This window comes from Myxocyprinus asiaticus, chromosome 41, assembly GCF_019703515.2.
Source record: "Myxocyprinus asiaticus isolate MX2 ecotype Aquarium Trade chromosome 41, UBuf_Myxa_2, whole genome shotgun sequence".
NCBI lineage: Eukaryota > Metazoa > Chordata > Actinopteri > Cypriniformes > Catostomidae > Myxocyprinus > Myxocyprinus asiaticus.
Genome location: NC_059384.1, coordinates 33,843,906 through 33,863,064, shown reverse-complemented (window position 1 = coordinate 33,863,064; position 19,159 = coordinate 33,843,906). Strand labels below are relative to the sequence as shown.

The 19,159-nt window shown below is 40.6% G+C and overlaps 1 protein-coding gene across 3 annotated transcripts in view; it reads right to left on the bottom strand.

Annotated features, from left to right (window-relative positions):
* LOC127431848 (dipeptidyl aminopeptidase-like protein 6) overlaps positions 1-19,159 on the bottom strand; it is a 545,012-nt gene that overhangs the window by 472,271 nt on the left and 53,582 nt on the right. The gene's annotated exons all lie outside the window — the stretch shown is intronic.

Genomic DNA, 19,159 nt, shown 5'->3' with positions numbered 1-19,159 from the left:
AGCTGTCCCAGAACTTACCTGCTCGTGTCTGCCAATACACGGGACGAGACCGGCTCAACCCGTAGATTGTAGAACCTCACAAAGGTGTTGGGTGTTGCCCAGCCCACTGCTCTGCTGATGTCTGCCAAAGAGGTGCCACTGGCCAGGGCACAGGAGGCTGCCACACTCCTGGTAGAGTGGGCTCGTAACCCCGCAGGGGATGGCACGTCCTGAGCCTGATATGCCATTGTGATGGCATCAATGACCCAGTGGGCGATCCTCTGTTTGGAGACAGCGCTTCCTTTCCGCTGTCCACCAAAGCAGACAAAGGGCTGCACGGAGCTTCTAAGGCTCTGCATGCGATCCAAATAGATGCGTAAAGCTCACACCAGACACAGCAACGCCAAGGCTGGGTCTGCCTCCTCTTGGGGCAGCGCTTGCAGGTTCACCACCTGATCCCTAAAAGGGGTCGTGGGAACCTTGGGCACATAGCCTGGTCGGGGTCTCAGGATCACGTGAGAGTAACTCGGACTGAACTCCAGGCATGATTCGCTGACAGAGAACGCCTGCAGGTCCCCTACCCTTTTGATGGAAGTGAGCGCAGTCAGGAGGGCAGTCTTCAAAGAGTGCCTTAAGCTCAGCTGACTCCAAGGGCTCAAAGGGAGCTCCCTGTAGACCCCGAAGGACTACAGAGAGGTCCCACGAGGGGACGAGGTACGGTCTGGAGGGATTCAACCACCTAGCGCCTCTCAAGAAGGAGAGGAGGAGCCTGAGATCCGAGAACCACGTCTGGGTGGGCCAGTAGGTTACTACTAGGATGACCTGCTCCTCGTCCTCCCTGACCTTGCACAGCGGTGTTGAGGTCGCCCGGGATGTGAGTGGCTCATAGTGACTTGAGGCACTGCTGATTCCAGAGGAGGAGACGGTGGGCGAGTTGTGACATGCAACGGGAGCGTAGACCGCCTTGATGGTTGATGTATGCTACCGTCGCTGTGTTGTCCATCCGGACCAACACGTGCTTGCCCTGGATCAACGGCCAGAACCTCCGCAGGGCGAGCAGTACTGCCAGCAACTCTAGGTAGTTGATGTGCCAACGCAGCCGCGGGCCAGTCCAGGAGCCGGCGGCTGTGTGCCCATTGCATCCGGTGCCCCAGTCCATCTTGGAGGTGACTGTTGTAACCACAACGCGCCTGGTGACCTGCTCTAGGGGAACCCCTGCCCGTAGAAATGCAAGGTCAGTCCAAGGGCTGAAGAGGCGGCGAGGAGCCATGCCCATCTCGTGACTCAAGTCTGAAGCCAGTGCTGAAGCGGTCTCATATGCATCAACCCGTGTGGTGTGGCTGCCGCTGAGAATGCCATATGCCCCAGGAGCCTCTGAAAAAGTTTCAGTGGAACCGCTGTCCTCCATCTGAACGTCTTCAGACAGTTCAGCACTGACTGTGCGCTCTCATTCGAAGGGGAGGACCTTGTACTGGTACGCCTGGCCTTCGAAGGCAAACCTCAGGAAGGGTCTGTGTCAAAGTAAGATCAAGACGTGGCAGTACGCATCCTTAAGGTCTACCACCGTGAACCAATCTTTATGCCGGATGCTCATTAGAGTGCGTTTTTGCGTCAACAGCTTGGACGGGAGTCTGTGCAAAGCCTGGTTCAGTACTCGCAGGTCCAGGATTGGTCGCAACCCACCGCCTTTCTTCGGTACGATGAAGTAAGGGCTGTATAACCCTTTCTTCATCTCAGCTGGAGGGACAGGCTCTATCATGCCATTGCGCAGAAGGGTAGCGATCTCCGCACGCAATGTAGCGCCGTTCTTGCCCTTCAAAGAGGTGAAGAAGAAGCCAGCGAACCTGGGCGGGCGCCTGGCGAACTGAATCGTGTAGCCGAGTCGAACGGTCTGGGTCAGCCATCGCGACGGGTTGGAAAGCGCGAGCCAGGGAATGATCACGTCGGACGTAACGGCGGGTGGGGCCTCGTGGCGGGGTGGAGCTTGAGGTGCCACGTAGAGGGGACTCGAGGCCCGTGGCCATGCTGAGTCCAGGGACATCGAAGCACTTACCTGGCTCCTGCTGCCCACCATAAGATTGGCCAAGGAGGGGGGAGGATGAATTTCGTCCCCGTAGTCCACTGGAACCAATCCCATGTGGGCGTGTTTGTGCCACAGCTGGGCGCACAGGGGCGGGGGGTCCGCCGCTGGAGCGCCATACCTGCCAAAATGGGACGTGGACAGTGGTCATGACAACGGCCGTGCGCACCGGATATGTCACCCAGGAGATGAGGGAACCATTCCTTTGTCAGGCTTTTGGGTGCCGCAGCCTCCTGGGCATGCAGCAACAAAATATTCTCCTCCCGGCCCTCCACCGGGGGATGGAGTGGTCTGTCGACCAGCCCCAGAGAAGTGGGTCTCCTCGCCCCTGGGTCGCTCGTCTCGGGGGCGCTTCGAAGCCTTCCTCGGGTTCTTAGTGGCCGGCCGCGAGACGGGTGGTGTCTGCTTCCTGCGGAGGGCTCCACGCCGGGGACGGGCCACGGGGGCGGGCTGGGGCGGAGCCGGTGTTGTTGCTGCAGGAGGACGCCCTTGGCGACAAGCAGACGGGGTCTTAAGCCACGCTGGGGCAGGATATGTTGTAAGGCCTCCGTCTGCTTCTTCACCGCCGAGAACTGCTGGGCAAAGTCCTCGATGGCATCGCCAAACAGGCCAACCTGGGAAATGGGGGGCATCAAGGAACCGTGCCTTGTCCGCCTCTCCCATCTCGACCAAGCCGAGCCAAAGGTGGCACTCCTGGACCACCAGGGTGGACATCGCCTGCCCGAGAGACCACGCCATGATGCTGAGCGCAGTTCCTGCATCAATCCCGGGTCAGAACTTCCCTCGTGCAGTTCTTTTAGCGCCTTGGATTGGTGTACTTGCAGGAGAGCCATGGCATGCAGGGTGGAGGCGGCATGTCCAGCGGTACCGCTGGCCACAGTCATCAGGGACGACAAAAACCTACAGGCCCTGGACGGGAGCTTCGGGAGCCCGTGCCAGGTGGCGGTGCTCTGCGGACACAAGTGCACCGCGAGCGCCTTTTTCACCTGGGGGATCACCGAATACCCCCTGGCCGCTCCAGGTAGTGAGGGTAGTGAGAGCGGGGGAGCTGAAAGACCAGGACCGGGCAGTAAAAGGTGCCTACCACGATCTTGTTAGCTCCTCATGCACTTCCGGGAAGAAAGGAACGGGGGCGGGCATGGCCATGGGCAGCGCCCCGAGCCCAGGAACCAATCGTCGGGCTGCGAGGGTTCAGGGGAGAGTGGAGGGTTCCACTCTAGCCCGACGCTCATAGCCAGCCGGGAAAGCATGTCCGTCATTTCCATGTCGGCGTGAGACTGGGTGACCGTTCCCGAAGGAGGAAGCCCAGCCGAAGCCTCTGCGTCAGACTGGACCAGCCCACTCTCCGATACTGCGCTCGATAACTCATTGTCTTCCCGAGCTCCGAACGAGAAGTCGAACTCGCGCTGAGACGAGCCAGCAGTCTCGTGCCAGAGCCCGATCGGGGCAAGCAAGCGTGCTGGGGAATGGGAGGTCCGTGGGGGGATACCCGGTGGAGGTGGTCCCATTGATGTCCCCAAATCGCCCCCAGTACTAACCGATGCGGCCTCAAACCTGTAGGTAGAAGTACCGGTGCGGGGATCCTCTGAGGTGGCATGGTCATGTTCTCGCAATGAGGACATGACTCATTCACGAACGATGTCTCCGCGTTGGCAGTGCCCAGACATGTAAGACAGCGATTGTGGCTGTCAGAAGCGGAGAGATAACGACTGCAACCAGTAATAACACACAAACGGAAAGGCATCTTTAAAAAGACGTTCCGTGTGTGCAGCTCTTTTGTGAATGAAAATATACTCTTTTAGAATATACTCTCTTATTTTCGCTCTGCCGAAGCGCCCAGGGGCGTTCTCTGCACTCCACGGGTGCAGAGGGGGAGAAGCCACTGAAATGCGCCATAAATCTAGCAGTTTTGAGGTGCGTCTTTGGATGGAATTGAATTCAGTGCACTGAATACAACCGCTTGGCTCCGAAGAGAAAATCTGAATGAGTGGTTGCATACCAGCTCCTTTTATACCCATATAAAAGGCATGCAGATTCCGCTCGCCAAATCTCACTGGCCTTTTTTCAAAAAAGCAGAGGTGTTTGGGGCTCCCAAGAGTGACCCCTAGTGTCACTACATCGACACAACGTTGAGTTAGTGACAGATAGGGAACAATTAACATGCACTCGAATGCTATATGATTTTGACAAACTTATCTTGCTTCTGACAGAAAACACGACAGAAGACGTCCACTGATTGTCACTGATATTTCCCCAAGCTGTTTCTGTGTAAAGCAACAGCCGATATCTCATACAACTCACGGGAAAGGTGTGTGTGTTTCAGGTCAATTTCTCTCGATTTGTGAAACATTCTCAGCAGTTTGGGTGTGTGACACTAAAAAATGGGACAAATGGCATCGCGTATGGATTTCACACAGAACGCAATTTCTCCCTTAATTACGGGACGATTCCTTATTTTACAGGACATTTGGCGTATTTTGTTAATTAATTTTACCTGATACTGCTTCAGCAGTAGGGTGACTCTCTCACTCTCCACTCTCTGTCATAAATTACCTCAGTCAATGATGGCGGTGACAACAGTTGTCAGGGGTGGGGGAATGGCAGAATTCAAGTGATAATGCACCAATTACAACAAAGAATCTCCAGTTTCACAAAACACAAAAAAACACCACGTTTTTGATATATAAAGGCACACAGTGTACTACAAGTCAAAGTGTTAATATTATTAATATTTTGCAAAGATAAACACTTAAGATCTGTAAAGTTTAAAAAAGTGATACAAAGGCAAAGATACAACAATATAGAGAATATTATATAAGAGATAAAGAAGAACTCATGTGAGATTAAATGCAAAAGCAAACAATGCAGCAAAATGGTATAGATTATGAAGACAATCAACATAATATCAGAGTTTTTTAAGGGGATGCAACATCAGTGATGCAGCAACATCATTTACATGTTAAGAGAACCCATTCCATTCATATTTTTCAGTTTTTAAGGTAAATGATGCAAATAATATACACACCAACATTCACAAAGAATTTAGTCATTAATCTTACAGTACATACAAATCACTGTTTAAACAGTGCCCCCTAACACTTACTTAATTTAATAATTTTAAACCATGACTTGCACTGCACACAAATAACTAATATTGGCATTATATTCATGTTGTTTAGCCAGATGGGAACTGGCCCCCACAGTGATCCTGGTTTCTCCCAAGGTTATTTTTCTCCATTAACCAACATCTTATGGAGTTTTGTGTTCCTTGCCACAGTCGCCTTCAGCTTGCTCACTGGGGTTCTAAATACAAATATTATTTCCTTATTTATTAATTTAATTATTTATTGTAAGGCACAATTTGTTTTTAGCAAATCGCACAATCATGACATTACAGATATTACAGCTTATTTTTCTGTTAAAGCATAATTTTCTGTAAAGCTGCTTTGAAATTATACGTGTTGTGAAAAGCACTATACAAATAAAAATAACATGACCTGACACCTTATTGCTGTTCAGGATTTTCTTCGAGTTACTTCAGCATTTAATGTAAGTGGTCAAAACAGCTTTCTGTGCTTTAGTGTCACCTGTTGCACTGGCTTTGTTAACTGACACATGATCCAAAGCTCATATTTTATTGGTCAGGGCGTTTCATCACCAGGCATATAGAAAAAAATTTACACACTAATTTTTTTCTTTGTCGCCGCATGAATGTTCACTTCAGGTGTGGATTGGCTTCATAGAAATCCATTGTTTCGATTAAAAATGTTAACTGCGGTGAGAAATCGTGGTGAAAATTAATTAAAATTATAAACAACAATGCCTTGTTTGACCAATCAGAATTTGATTCGACATCAACTCAGGCAGTGGCAGCGAGTTGCATAGTTTTAGTTTTCTAATTAGCTATTGATCTTATCAGTTCTGCATTAATGCACAGGCTTACCTGGGCTTAAGCCCTGGGGCCTCAGACGTTCGCAGGAGGGCGCATATGTAAACATGTTCAGCGGGAGATGCTACGTCCGTATAGCACATGGTAATAGAGTAACAATGTTCTGCCTCTGGCATTTGTCTCCTTTCCATGATTTAACTGCCCCATTGCTGTTGCCAGCTACCACATCACTGTGTGGTGTTGATTTGAGTTGGATAACTTAATGAGCTGACAGAACACTGATGAGAATACTGCTTCTAAATAGATGATATTAACACCAAAACTGAAAAAATGTCTTAACTAGGTTTAGGGTTTGGGTAAGGGTAAAATTTGTTTATTTTACTCTATGGGAGTAAAAGTTGTACATTTTTGTACAAGCCAACTCATACTCGTATGATTTCTTATGATTTGGCCATCTTGTACTATCATTATGACTTCTCATGAGACCGGTTTAAAAAAAGATAGCCATGCTATATCTACCACGGTTTAAAAGGTATAGTAACTTTTCTACCTGTTGGCACATTTCCACCATTCATATGCCCAGTCCCAACTCTGACGTTAGTGAGCTTTTGCCTTAAAAACATTTTCATTTCTCAGTGCAATCTTTATGTCTTCACACATCTTAATAATTGGTTGCCAAATAAGGTTTATTTTACAAGCTTCATTTGACATTTCAATCACATTTCCCACTGTTGGAACAGAGTATCAAGTGTCCTGATAATGGAAAACAATGAAAATTAAATAAAAGAACAGAGTCATAAAAGATGTAAAAAGAAAAAAAAAGTGCTACTTATAACCAATTGGACAGGATATGAGTCTATAATTTTCTTGAGAAACATTTAGTATAAATGTGCTTACATTTTCCATTATATTCTTTTCATTGTGATGTAGTTAAAACAGCATTAGAAAGATGTTGATGAAATGTGTGCCATAAACTTTTCGTCTATTTCTGGATCATTTTATTTGGAGTTCAGTTTTTACTCACCTTACCTCAGATGTTCTATAAGAAATACTTTTAATAATTGCATAGTTTGTGTCATTTATCCCACAGATGGCCAAATGGCATAAGGTATTCATTTTGGCAAAGCCATTTGAAACATTTATGATGCATTACAATATCATCTTATCTAATCTGCATGTAACAAAGCAGAGGGTGAGACAAACGGCATAATGAAATATTCATCTATTGTAAACTCATTATTTTGCTAGCAGACTGGCCCAAAGTAGTCTTGTGAGTGCTGATGGATGACTTTGGACTGGAGCACCGGTGGAACAGACAGAAATGGGTGGCATGGGAGAAATAAATGCCTTTATAAATGATTTATCTTTTAATATGAAAAGAAAGGAAAATGTGTAGAAATGGGTGTAGATTAGGGATGCACTGATCCGATACCTGGATCGGTATCGGCTCCGATACTGAAGCTTTTAGACGGATCGGGTATCGGTCTGACGAGCCCGTTCCAAATCTGATACTGTGTGTTAGTCATGTTCGTTACTATCAAGCTAAAAAAATGACAAAAGAACCATTAAAACACCATTAAAGTAGTTCATATGACTCATGCATTTTATTCAAAGCCACTTGAAGACGTGCAATAGCTCTATGAATCACAAAAGGCTGTATTTTATAAGTAAATAAATAAAATGCACGCACAGCTCCAGCACGTCATTGAATGGCGCTGCTCTGTTTACACACACACTCACGGCTATTTTCAGCCTTCATGCGGTGCGCAAAATTTGAGCGCTACTCACGAACAACATCTCAGATGTAGATGCTCAATAGTTCGGTTCACTTATAATATGCATTTAGAATGGCACTGGAGGTGCTTTTTTACCAGAATTTGAATAAGAAGCTAATTAAACTACTGTGAACTTGCCTACAAACAGACACATACAGGACTTCCTGGAGAGTTTAGAATGTCAAAATAAAAGCGTGAGGGTTTAAAGGTGCACAATTGAGATATATTACTATATATTACAATTTGAATTAAGTTGAATGGGTTCCAGAAAATAACTGTGTAAATGAAAAGTGGACTGATATCTTACAACTAAATTGAACAAAAAAAGAGATCTGAATCTTTTAAAGTCCAGATGTAAGTTGAAACATTTTTGGAAAAAAAAAAGGAAAAAAAGGAAAAAATAAAACACTGGTTTCTTTTCTACTGAAGACTTGAAGACTGGAATTACTGTTAATTTTGCTGCTACATTATCCAGTATACTAGTTAATAATAAAGTGTTTCTTAATAAGCTATACATTTATATTGAAATAATGTGTAGTTAGAGGTTTGTGTTTCTTTACATATTAAAGAGTACTCCCAATTAGTTCCACACAATAATGGAAAGATATTCTAAACTGATTATGCAACAAAACAACACTGGTATCGGATCGGGATCGACCGATACTGAGATTTCCGATATCAGAATCGGAAGAGAAAAAGTGATATCGGTGCATCCCTAGTGTAGATTATATACTCACTGAGCATTTTATTAGGAACACTATGTTGTGAAATTCCTGATGTGGTCTTCTGCTGTTGTAGCCCATCCACTTTAAGGTTTGATATGTTGTGTATTCTGAGATGCTATTCTGTTCACTATAATTGTACAGAGTGGTCATCTGAGTTACCGTAGCCTTTCTGTCAGTTCCAACCAGTCTGGCCATTCTCCATGACCTCTCACATCAACAAGGTGTTTCCATCCGCAGAACTGCTGCCCACTGGATGTTTTTTGTTTTTGGCACCATTCGGAGTAAATTCTTGAGACTGTTGTGCGTGAAAATCCCAGGAGATCAGCAGTTACAGAAATACTCAAACCAGCCCATCTGGCACCAACAATCATGCCATGGTCCAAATTACTGAGTTCACATTTTTCCCCATTCTGATGGTTGACGCGAACATTAACTGAAGCTCCTGACCCATATCTGCATGATTTTATGCATTGCACTTCTGCCACATGATTGGCTGATTAGATAATCACATGAATAAATAGGTGTACAGGTGTACCTAATAAAGTGCTCAGATGATTGTGTTTTCACAGAGCATTTTAAGTTCAAAAAAACGATAAAGTTATGTTTAAGTGTGATTAATGCGATTTAAGTGATGATCTTTTTCATGTAAATCAGATTTTGTTTCCATGACAAGCAACAAGTGACAGCACATTTTGTCAATCACTTGGTTTCTTTTAATGCCGTTTTTCTGGGTAGCCCTGCCCTCAGTGAAATTTCACTGGTCCAAAATCCTGCTCCACAAAACTGTATATTAAACATAAAATATGGTCTGATTGGCTGTGATTGTGTCACGTCAAGCAGCAGTTTTCACTGCGGATGGACAAATTGCTTGTCACTGGAAACTTGTCGCATTGCATCTTAGGACACAGTGTTAGATGATAAAATCTGACTTTCAGACAAAATATGACTTTTGTGACTGCCTTAAAATGTTAGATAGGCTTTAAATCTCTCTCTGACAGTAAATGGCTGCATGTTCATGCATAAAAGTGGAAAGTAACTTGATGTTTATGTGCGGTTGTATCTCTTTAAATTGCATGCAGCATTGCATTGAGAAAAACATTACACATGATGGATTCCAGCAGATGTAATGAAACGCCGTGGACACCCGGCTTCTGCTTTGAGAAACGACAGCCCACTTAAAGGTCACTATAAATCACGGACATCTTTTCCCGCACTTGTTGGCTGGACCAACCCCAATTAAATAAAGCGCTGCACGGAGCCCTGGTGCATGCAAGCGCACATTTAACAGCGTGAACGTAGGGCTTGTAGATGGGCTAACCTGTCTGTTCTGCTCGTTAGCTTTATATGTGACTTTAACTGATGCGGTCACTGTCCAGCTCTGATTGCACCAATTAACTCTCGATCAACAGCTTGCAGCTGTTAACAAGCATCACTCTTGCAACAATGTGATCTTAAAGCTGCAGTGTGTAATTTCTGTGCCACTAGAATCACAGAACATACTTGCTAAAATAAGCACTGTTTTCAAACAGACTCCAGAAACCCCACCCAGACATTCCCACCCCAAACTCACATGATTGGATTAGCAAATGTTGCTGTGTCAGATGGTTGGAAAAAGTAACAAGCATATAACATGAAACTTTTTCTCTGAAAAACTAGACACATTTTTTGCAATCGGTCAACAGTATGTGTGAATGGTGAGCTTTTAAATTTGAGTAGGAAAAATTGCGGACCGCACCCCAAAAATGCACCAGAGTATAAGGATTAATGGTAGAGGTCAACCGATAAATCAGCCGATATTCTGACTTCTCAGAATAGGAGGGCGCTGAAAATCGCCTGCTTGCATGTTAAGTGACTGAGACATGTAAACGACCAGTCGTGGTTTATTTTGTTGTTACGTACCTTCGTGTTACTACAATAATAGACCAGTGTGCAACACAGTGTCATTTAAACGGTCCACATATCAGACGCGTGCTCACCTGTTTCATTCACCCTCTCTCTCCTCAACAGTTCCCTGTAACTTTAACTGTCTTATCTAATAACAAAAAGGCAAATATCAATAAAAGTAACATCATATACCATCTGCAAATATGCGCATATCCAATAAACCAACCTTACACAACTTCAGCAGATCCAGCGTCCTGTGGAACGCTCATAAATCTTCCTCTGAAGCACGTATTCTAACAGTCTCTCCTCAAAAGTTCCCTGTAACTTTTCTTATGATAAAAGACAAATGTCAATAAAACTGATATCATATACCATCTGCAAATATGCAGCTATCTCATTTAAACAGATGTAATTCACGAACCTCAAGAAAATCCAGCGTTTTCTTCCCGTCGAGCACTCATCTAATATCTTCCTCTGAAGCGTGTATTCTATCAGCCAGAATCAAAACTTCAGGATCAGGATCAAAAGTTCCTCTCATTCACAAATCATGATGGTCACTCCATGACAATCCAAGCTGGTGATCCAGGCCTTTTAAACTGTCAGGAGATTGGTGCTCGCGCTGGATCCGCACGAGTGCGTGAGTGCAACCTTAAAGTAAAAGTGCTTCACGTGTGCTGTAAGTAGATGTCTTATTCACTATGCGCTGTATGTACAATTGGTTTGATTCTGTATTTTTTGAGTAAATGTGACTGCTAACGTGGACATGCCATCCATGGTTGCTGGACTACTGTGTGTACTGTTATTTCCTTCTTCCTAATATAGAAACAGTTTCTTCATTTGCAAATAAATTACTACAATTTTATGACTAAACAGAAATCAGAAGAAACTTCTATCTACTATTTAAAATACAATATTATTTTATATTTTTATATTTTATATTATTTTTAGTAAATATAAATATAGTAAATATAGTGCTAAATAAGAGTTTATTCATTATTCAACAATTTTATGTTATTTACTATATAAAATCTTGTGATATATCGGCATTGTATCGGTTTATCGGCCACCCTGCTCTCTGGATATCGGTATCGGCATCATCCATTAAAAAACCCATATCGGTCGACCACTACTTAATGGTATGATTTATTGATTTTAGTCTCATCAGTGGTGTATGTACTGTGATGCTGTTGACATTAGGGATGCTCCGATCAGGATTTTTTCAGCCGATACGATCATTTCACCTTTTATCAGGATCTCTGTCATAACTGACTGTATGTAAGCTTTCTGCACACTGTCACTATTAACTGAACTTTCCTCTTCCCAGTAATATCACTTTGCCTAGTTTTTGCTGACAAAAAAAAAAAAAAAAATAAAAAAAAAGAAAAGTTTAAAAGACTTTTTAAAAAAAGCTTTTTTTAATAAAACTTGTTTTTTTAAAGTATAGGCTAACAAAATAGTCTCTATATTTAGATGGAGAGCCCTATAAAAAAATGAAGCTTAGTGTCAAACTGAAGACAAACTGATAAGCCATAGGTGCAATTCAACATAATGTGACATTTTTCGTTATTGATTCATTGTCATTATTCAATATAATTATTATTACTCATTTTATTTTTGCATTATATTTACTACATTGTATTATGGTATCTTAATATTGTATAAAGAATTATTATATTTATAAATTCCTTCCCTGCCTTTACATTTAGTTGGATTATTGTATTAAGTTTTTTTTTTTTTTCACTTGTTGCTGCTTGAGCTTTAATTAAGGGAAACGCGCTCTCTCATGAGGGCAAGAAATGAAAGGAAAGCGGAGAAAGAGCGCATGTTTCTGGACTCTACAAGTGCTACTATTGTTAATGCCGTTTAATCAGGAGATATTTAATAAAGATGTTTGAATTACACCACATCTTGTAACTAGGGCTGGGAGATATGGCAAAAAAATAAAATCTAGATTTTTATCAAACTTATGGACAATTCACGATTCTATTTTTTCAACTTTTAAGTGTATTTCAACATGATTCAAATTGCATGTTCTTTATTAGAATGCAAGGCAACCTGGTTAGAGAAATCCAGCTTTCCATTGTAGGAAACAAAGGTGTGCAAGAAAAATACACCAAAAAAAAATAAAAAATGCACCACAGGGGGAAGTTGTCAACAGTTTCAAGTTTCAAATAAATTAAAATCTAATAAACCCAGATGTTCAGAAATAATAGAATAAAATAAGAAAACTACAAAATAATTCTTAGACAGTGTAGCTATTCATTTTATCTAAAACAATTGTATCTAGAAAGTTATCTAGAAATCAATATGTAAAAATGGTCAAGTTTATCTAGAAAGTACTCATTGTATATCAAACAATTTGTGTGTATATTCATAAACCCCTGCAGATATAGACACGCCCTCTAGCGGTTCACGCTGAGCAGCGCAGCAATATGAAATAATATATCATCACAATTCATCTAGCAAAATTTGTCAAAATGATCACTTGCCAAATGTTTGCTATAGATGCAGTACACTTGAAACACAGAACAAAGCAACAATTAGTGATCTATCACATTATGGTAAAAGGAGCAGTGGATGTTTGATTCTCCCATATATAGCCTATCAAAATAATTTGATAGTATTTGATACTTTTTTATGGGTCACAGAAAGGAGACTGTTTATCAACATGTGCACGTCGAGGCCAGTTATGGTCTTAAGCCGGCGTATACCTGCATAATGGACGACGGTGAGCTACAATCACAATGTGTACAATCATACTGGGAATATTATCACTGTCTTTTATATCAGTCTCCGTATTGTTAACCTGTCACGTTCATTTGGAGCACACCACACACATGCAGCTGATCAGATTGGGAGCGCATTAAAACAAGTGCTATGAATTCTTTTTCTCTTCCTTATTCAGCCTTTGGTGGATTTACAACGTATCTAACTACAGCATTTGCAATATTTTTATGCAAAATCTCGATTTCTCGATTTAAAAAAAAAAATAAAAATCGTTTCAAAGTGCAAATTCGAATTAATCGAAAAAATCTGAAAAACCGCCCAGTCCTACTTGTAACTCGCGTTATTACTGAGATGCCTATGCCCGGCGGAAATTGAGAAGCTACCGCCATCAACGATAATAAGGACTGTTTCACAGCTCATGAAACGCCACATTAACAGTACAGTACACAAGCTTTTCATATTCGCAATACCCACTGCATCGTTCTTAACTGCTGAATCAAGATTGTTGTCTTACAACACTATGCTAGTATTCCCCACACTTCGTGATGCCATAACAGTGCCTCTCAAGTCTTAAAAGGAGCCGAGCGTCTTTTGCGACACGAGTGATCAGTTTATGTCATAGGACGCGAATATCGGCCGGCTGATCGATCGGAGCATCCCTAATTGACACCATCTTAGAAAATGAATCTTTTAAGAGAATTTGTCACTGTTGTTATCGTCACTGGTGTTACAACCCTTGCTACTTTCGTGAAACAAAATTAAATAATTATATAAAGAACTACAGTTAAGTTGTCCTTCATGAATAAAAATAATGCCAAAATGTTAAAAAAATTTTACCTTCAGCTTTTATGGGTGAAAAACTGAACTGTATATTTTGTAAGCAAGAAAGTAAAAAATGTTTGAGAATGAAGTGGATATATGCAACATTATTTCACACAGAACCAAAGCCTAAAACCTAAACTTAAACCTAAACCTAAACCTAAAAGTTGAACACTATTATTTTGCTGCCTTGCAAGCACACTGCTAATTGCTGTAGAAAATGCAAATCTAGTTCTGCATTTGATGTTAATAAGTGGTCATTTTCTAACCACAGAGCACTTGAGTGGCCACTGCAACTCTCCAATCACTGTAATCAAAGCAAAGTGCTGGACTATTACCAAGTTTGTGCTTTATGAAAAGAATAGACTAACTTACTGTAAACAGCCAATCAAAGACACCGGATGCACGACCACAAAAGCCTTATGGCACTCTTGAATCTTGAGGGCAATAAATATTGGGCACCTAAACCCAGTGGAGAATCATGTGGAAATTCAAACTGTTCAGAGTTCCCCCTTTATACAACCAGCAGGACAACCAATCAATGGAAAAATTAGGCTACATTTAAAAGGCCAAAAAAGAAAATGGCATTATTATTTACTATTCTTTTCATTTATCTTCATCAGGAGAATAGAATCTCAACCATGGATGCAATTAAAAGCACACTGAATATTTGTATTCTCCTAAAATAAGCACATATCTGATCAAAGTTTTAATTAAAAACATACATATTTTTCTATCTGTCACTGAAACAAAAGACATCCTGTTCAGTTGGGGAAAAACTGCATTTTTATCCCTCATTGCTGATTAGACATCCCTTCAAAACTAGCAGAGTGTCTGTGTCAAAGAACACAGTGAAAGAAATTCTCTGCTCAACTCATGAGGATAAGCAAAGTGGACAGGTTGTCAGACAGGTACATGCCTCAAACTGACGTTTCTCATGGCTTGCTGGACAAAGATCTTGTTCCTACATAGAAGACAGAATTGTACGTCTGGTACTTAAAGTGCATTAGTGCACTGCTGCATTCAAGTCCTCCGGGAAGTTCCTCTTACGATTTCAATAATTATAATTACTACGTGATTCCCTCTTTTTCACTTACAACAAAGATATGAACTTATTTAAAGAAATATTTCACCCAAAAATGATAATTCTATCATCATTAATTTCTCCCCCTTTTGTCATCTCAAACTCTTTTGACTTTCTTTCTTCCACAGAACCAAACGAAGATATTTTAATGAAGATAAGATGTCTGTTTGTCCAACAATGCCAGTGAATAGTGGCCAAACGTTCAAGCTCAAAAAAGCACATAAAGTCAGCATAGAGGTAATCCATAAGACACCAGTGGTTTAATCTTCTGATGCCATCCAATCAGTTTTGGGTGAAAACAGATCAAAATAGAACTCCTTTTTTCCCCTATAAATCTTGATATCAGCAGTCTCCTTGGTGATCATGATTTCAAGCTTGATTTCACTTCCTAGCGCCATCTAGCGCATGCGTCAAACGCTAGGAAGTGTAATCGAGCTTGAAATTATGACTAGAGATTGGAATGTCTGCTCTCACCAAAACCGACTGGATCGCGTCAGAAGACACTGATCAAACCACTGGAGTAGGGCTGTCATAATTATGAAATTTGCCTGACGATTAATTGTCAAACAAATAATTGTGATTTATGACGATTAATTGTCTCTTTTAGGGCTTTCACGATTAATTGTCATATACATTTTCATATTTCTTAAGGTGTATTTGTGCTTCATACACCTTAAGAAGTATTTTTTACATATTTAAAGGAATATTCCGGGTTCAATGTAAGTTAAGCTCAATAAACAGCATTTGTGGCATAATACAGATAACCACAATCTGCAGAGCTGTTAAATTCTGTAAATTGTCATTTTTACAGTGGTTTTAGGGTTTGTTGACATTACATCGTTATGGCAAAGAAGTTGTAAAATTGGCTATAATTTCACAGTTGAATACACAGAAAAGTTTAGTAAGTGATTTTATCACACTAAAATCATGTTTACATGCATATTCTTTATGTCTTGTGGCTATACTTTTGAAACAGTGAGTATTTTAATGTTAAAAAATTGGCCCTATTCACTTTCATTGTAAGTGCCTCACTGGATTCTCGATTTTTGCTTTTTTTTTTTTTTTTTTTAAGAAACATTTTATTTTCATGGTAATCAACATTATGCCACAAATGCTGTTGATTGAGTTTAAATTATATTGAACCCGGAATATTCCTTTCACTTCAAACATATAAATCAAATAATACAATATGGAATGATTTCCTTTTAAGGCTTTAAAAAACTTCTGAATGACATGAAAAATAAGGTTTTAAATATCAAAATATTTCTCAAAACTTAAAATATGTCGTTTAGTAATATGACTTTAGTTTTGGTCAATTTTACATTTACACTGTTGCTTTTGGAACTCATAAAAAATTATATTTACATTTGTAAAAAATATATAATAAAATTCTAATATGCTTTTTATATTATATTATATATTATATTATGTTATATTATATTATATTATGCAATAGCAAAATATTTCTGTTTGAATTTAGTCACTTTCACATATTATTTTAATGCTCTTTGATTAAATCCATGAGCCCTTATTTCTCATGAAGCAAAACCTTTGAGATTTCCTTTCATCATTTTATCACTACACAGAAATAAAGTGTGTGTCTCCTCCTCTGTGTCACAGCGTGTCACTAACACTGCGTGTATGAACCCGAAATGACCAGGGACATTTTCTATCAAACGATCGTGAAATTAAAGTGAAACCGGAGCACTTTGCGTTCACTATCAAAGTTTATATTTGTTTGTTTATATTTTCGTGGGAGTTTGGCGCGAGTTTCTGCTTACGGCGCGCGCATCAGAGCACTTGAGAAGCATTTCACATGCTCTTCCGGACAGGAGCTGCTCTGATTGATGTCCGCGGTGTGCTTAGAGTTCAACTGAATGACACACAAATGCGGCGTTCATGGCATTTCTACTGTATATTCGCTTAAAATTCCCTTATTTGTGCATTAAAGTATGATCAGAATTTAAACTGCACAATAATCGCGGTTAGATCAAATAACCGCGATCAGACAGTTATTTAATAATCGTGACAGGCCTATCCTGGAGTCTTATGGATTACCTTTCTGCTGCCTTTATGTGTTTTTTGGAGTTTGAAAGTTTGGTCACCATTTACTTGCATTCTATGGACAAACAGTAGGGATTTAATAAAATATCGATATATCGATTATTGATCGGCACGTTATTTTATCAATACATTTTTGAGGCATCAATATATTAACATCAGGCGACATTTAAATTAGAAGGCTAATTTGCATGCTTTCAATTCACTGCCAGTTGCATTCCATTCAATGTAGTCTGAAGTAATAGCTTTGGGAGATCACAAGGGGGCGACATACATTTACTGAAGCTGGTCGCGGCATTAACAAGGCATCCCACACACATTACGAGCTGATGGCAGTCCAAAGTTACAAAGCTTTTTGTACTTCTTCAAGAATAAATAAATTGACGTTGATGAGTTTGCAGATTAGTCTATGAAACTAGTGTAACTGCGCAAACTGAATGATTAGAAATGGTGACATTTATTATGCAATTTCTCTGTGTGTAGCACAGAACAGGTCTTTCATTCAAGCCATCAAACCACAAAAAGACATACTTTGTGTAAAACACATTGTGTAGGGTCCATGAAAGATACATATACACAATATATCATCCAGTAATGACTAGAGTAAATAATCTATGTCCTTTGATAATGATTTGGGTCGAATTTAATGGAAAACTATGCAAGTTGAGCTCCGCGGTGCTACAGAGTTTTTAACAGCCTTCAGATACAGCGAGCCCATGCTGTGCGCGCATACACACCTCAACTGACAATAATTGTTTCAAATTTCAGAACGCGTTGTGTCGTCCGCCAGACACGTCCAGTGTGCGACCCCCTTTAATTTACCCTGCCGCTCACACTTTACCAAAGTTGTTTTGAGAAATATGTTTGAAAGACAAAGCCTATTTATATCTGAAAAAAAATCTCGATATATATCGATAATCATCAGGAAAATCTTACGATTATCAATACGTGAAAACGGCTTTGATCCCAAGCCTAACAAACAGTCATAATATCTCCATTAAAGTATCCTCATTTGTGTTCCATGGAAGAAAGAAAGTCATACGAATTTGAGATGACATAAGGGTAAGTAATGGATGAGAGAATGATCATTTTTGGGTGAAATATTCCTTTGGAGCTATTACAACAAAATAAAGAGCAAACGATGAGCATTAGGTGTGTGATTTATGCTTTATCTGTGTATTTCATTATTCTTGTGCTGCCTGAGAGAATGAGAAGAAATTATTGCACAAGCTTTGAGTTTTGTCGGTCACCTCACAAACCGACTAAATGAGTAGCATTATCTTGCAAAGCCTATGTTCTTCAGCAACAGTACACAAAATGTGAACACACTAAACTGTACAGTAAAATATTCACAACTAAAACTTATTATGATCAATATCAGTCAACTTAATGCCCGTGCATACCTCTAAAAACTGCATCTTTGTGTGTTTAAACAATGTTATTTATTTTAAAAAAGCAAGCACCTTCGTATCTCTTATTAGATCAGACTGTAAAGTTTCAGTTGAATGTGAGGTTAATGTCTTCTGGACCTCAGTCTCAGCAGGTCACTGAGATATCGAGCCTGCAGCTGTAATATTGCAATATTCCACTGCGCTTTAGGTGTGATCAAATTTTAATGAATCCTCGCTCATCTAAACCTGTGACACTTAAATGTCACCTCTGCATTTAATACAGGCTAAAAAAAATAATAAATAAAAAAATAAAAAAACAATAGCATAAATAAGTCCCAGTATATATTACTTCACAAGCTTGAATTAAAACATGCATAACCTACGATTATAAAACTTTTCAAACATTCAGTGTCTAGTTTTTCCCATCAAAATAGAGGCTGCAGAATCACTTGCATAACCTTACAATAAAATGACTATAACACATATGGTAGTATAGTAACGCCAAGGTGATGGGTTCGAATCCCAGGGTAAGCGCGCACTCATAATGTGCGCCTGAAAGTAGCCTTCTTTTTGATAGAAGTGTCAGCCAAATAAATACATGCTCATTTATATTATAGAATTAGACAAACAACACAAACAAAAAAGTACCATGGTACAACGATAGTATTGTTGTACTGTATGGTGGTATATGAATATGGTCGATCATTCAGTGTCATGGTATACAAAGTAGCCTACCATGGTATTA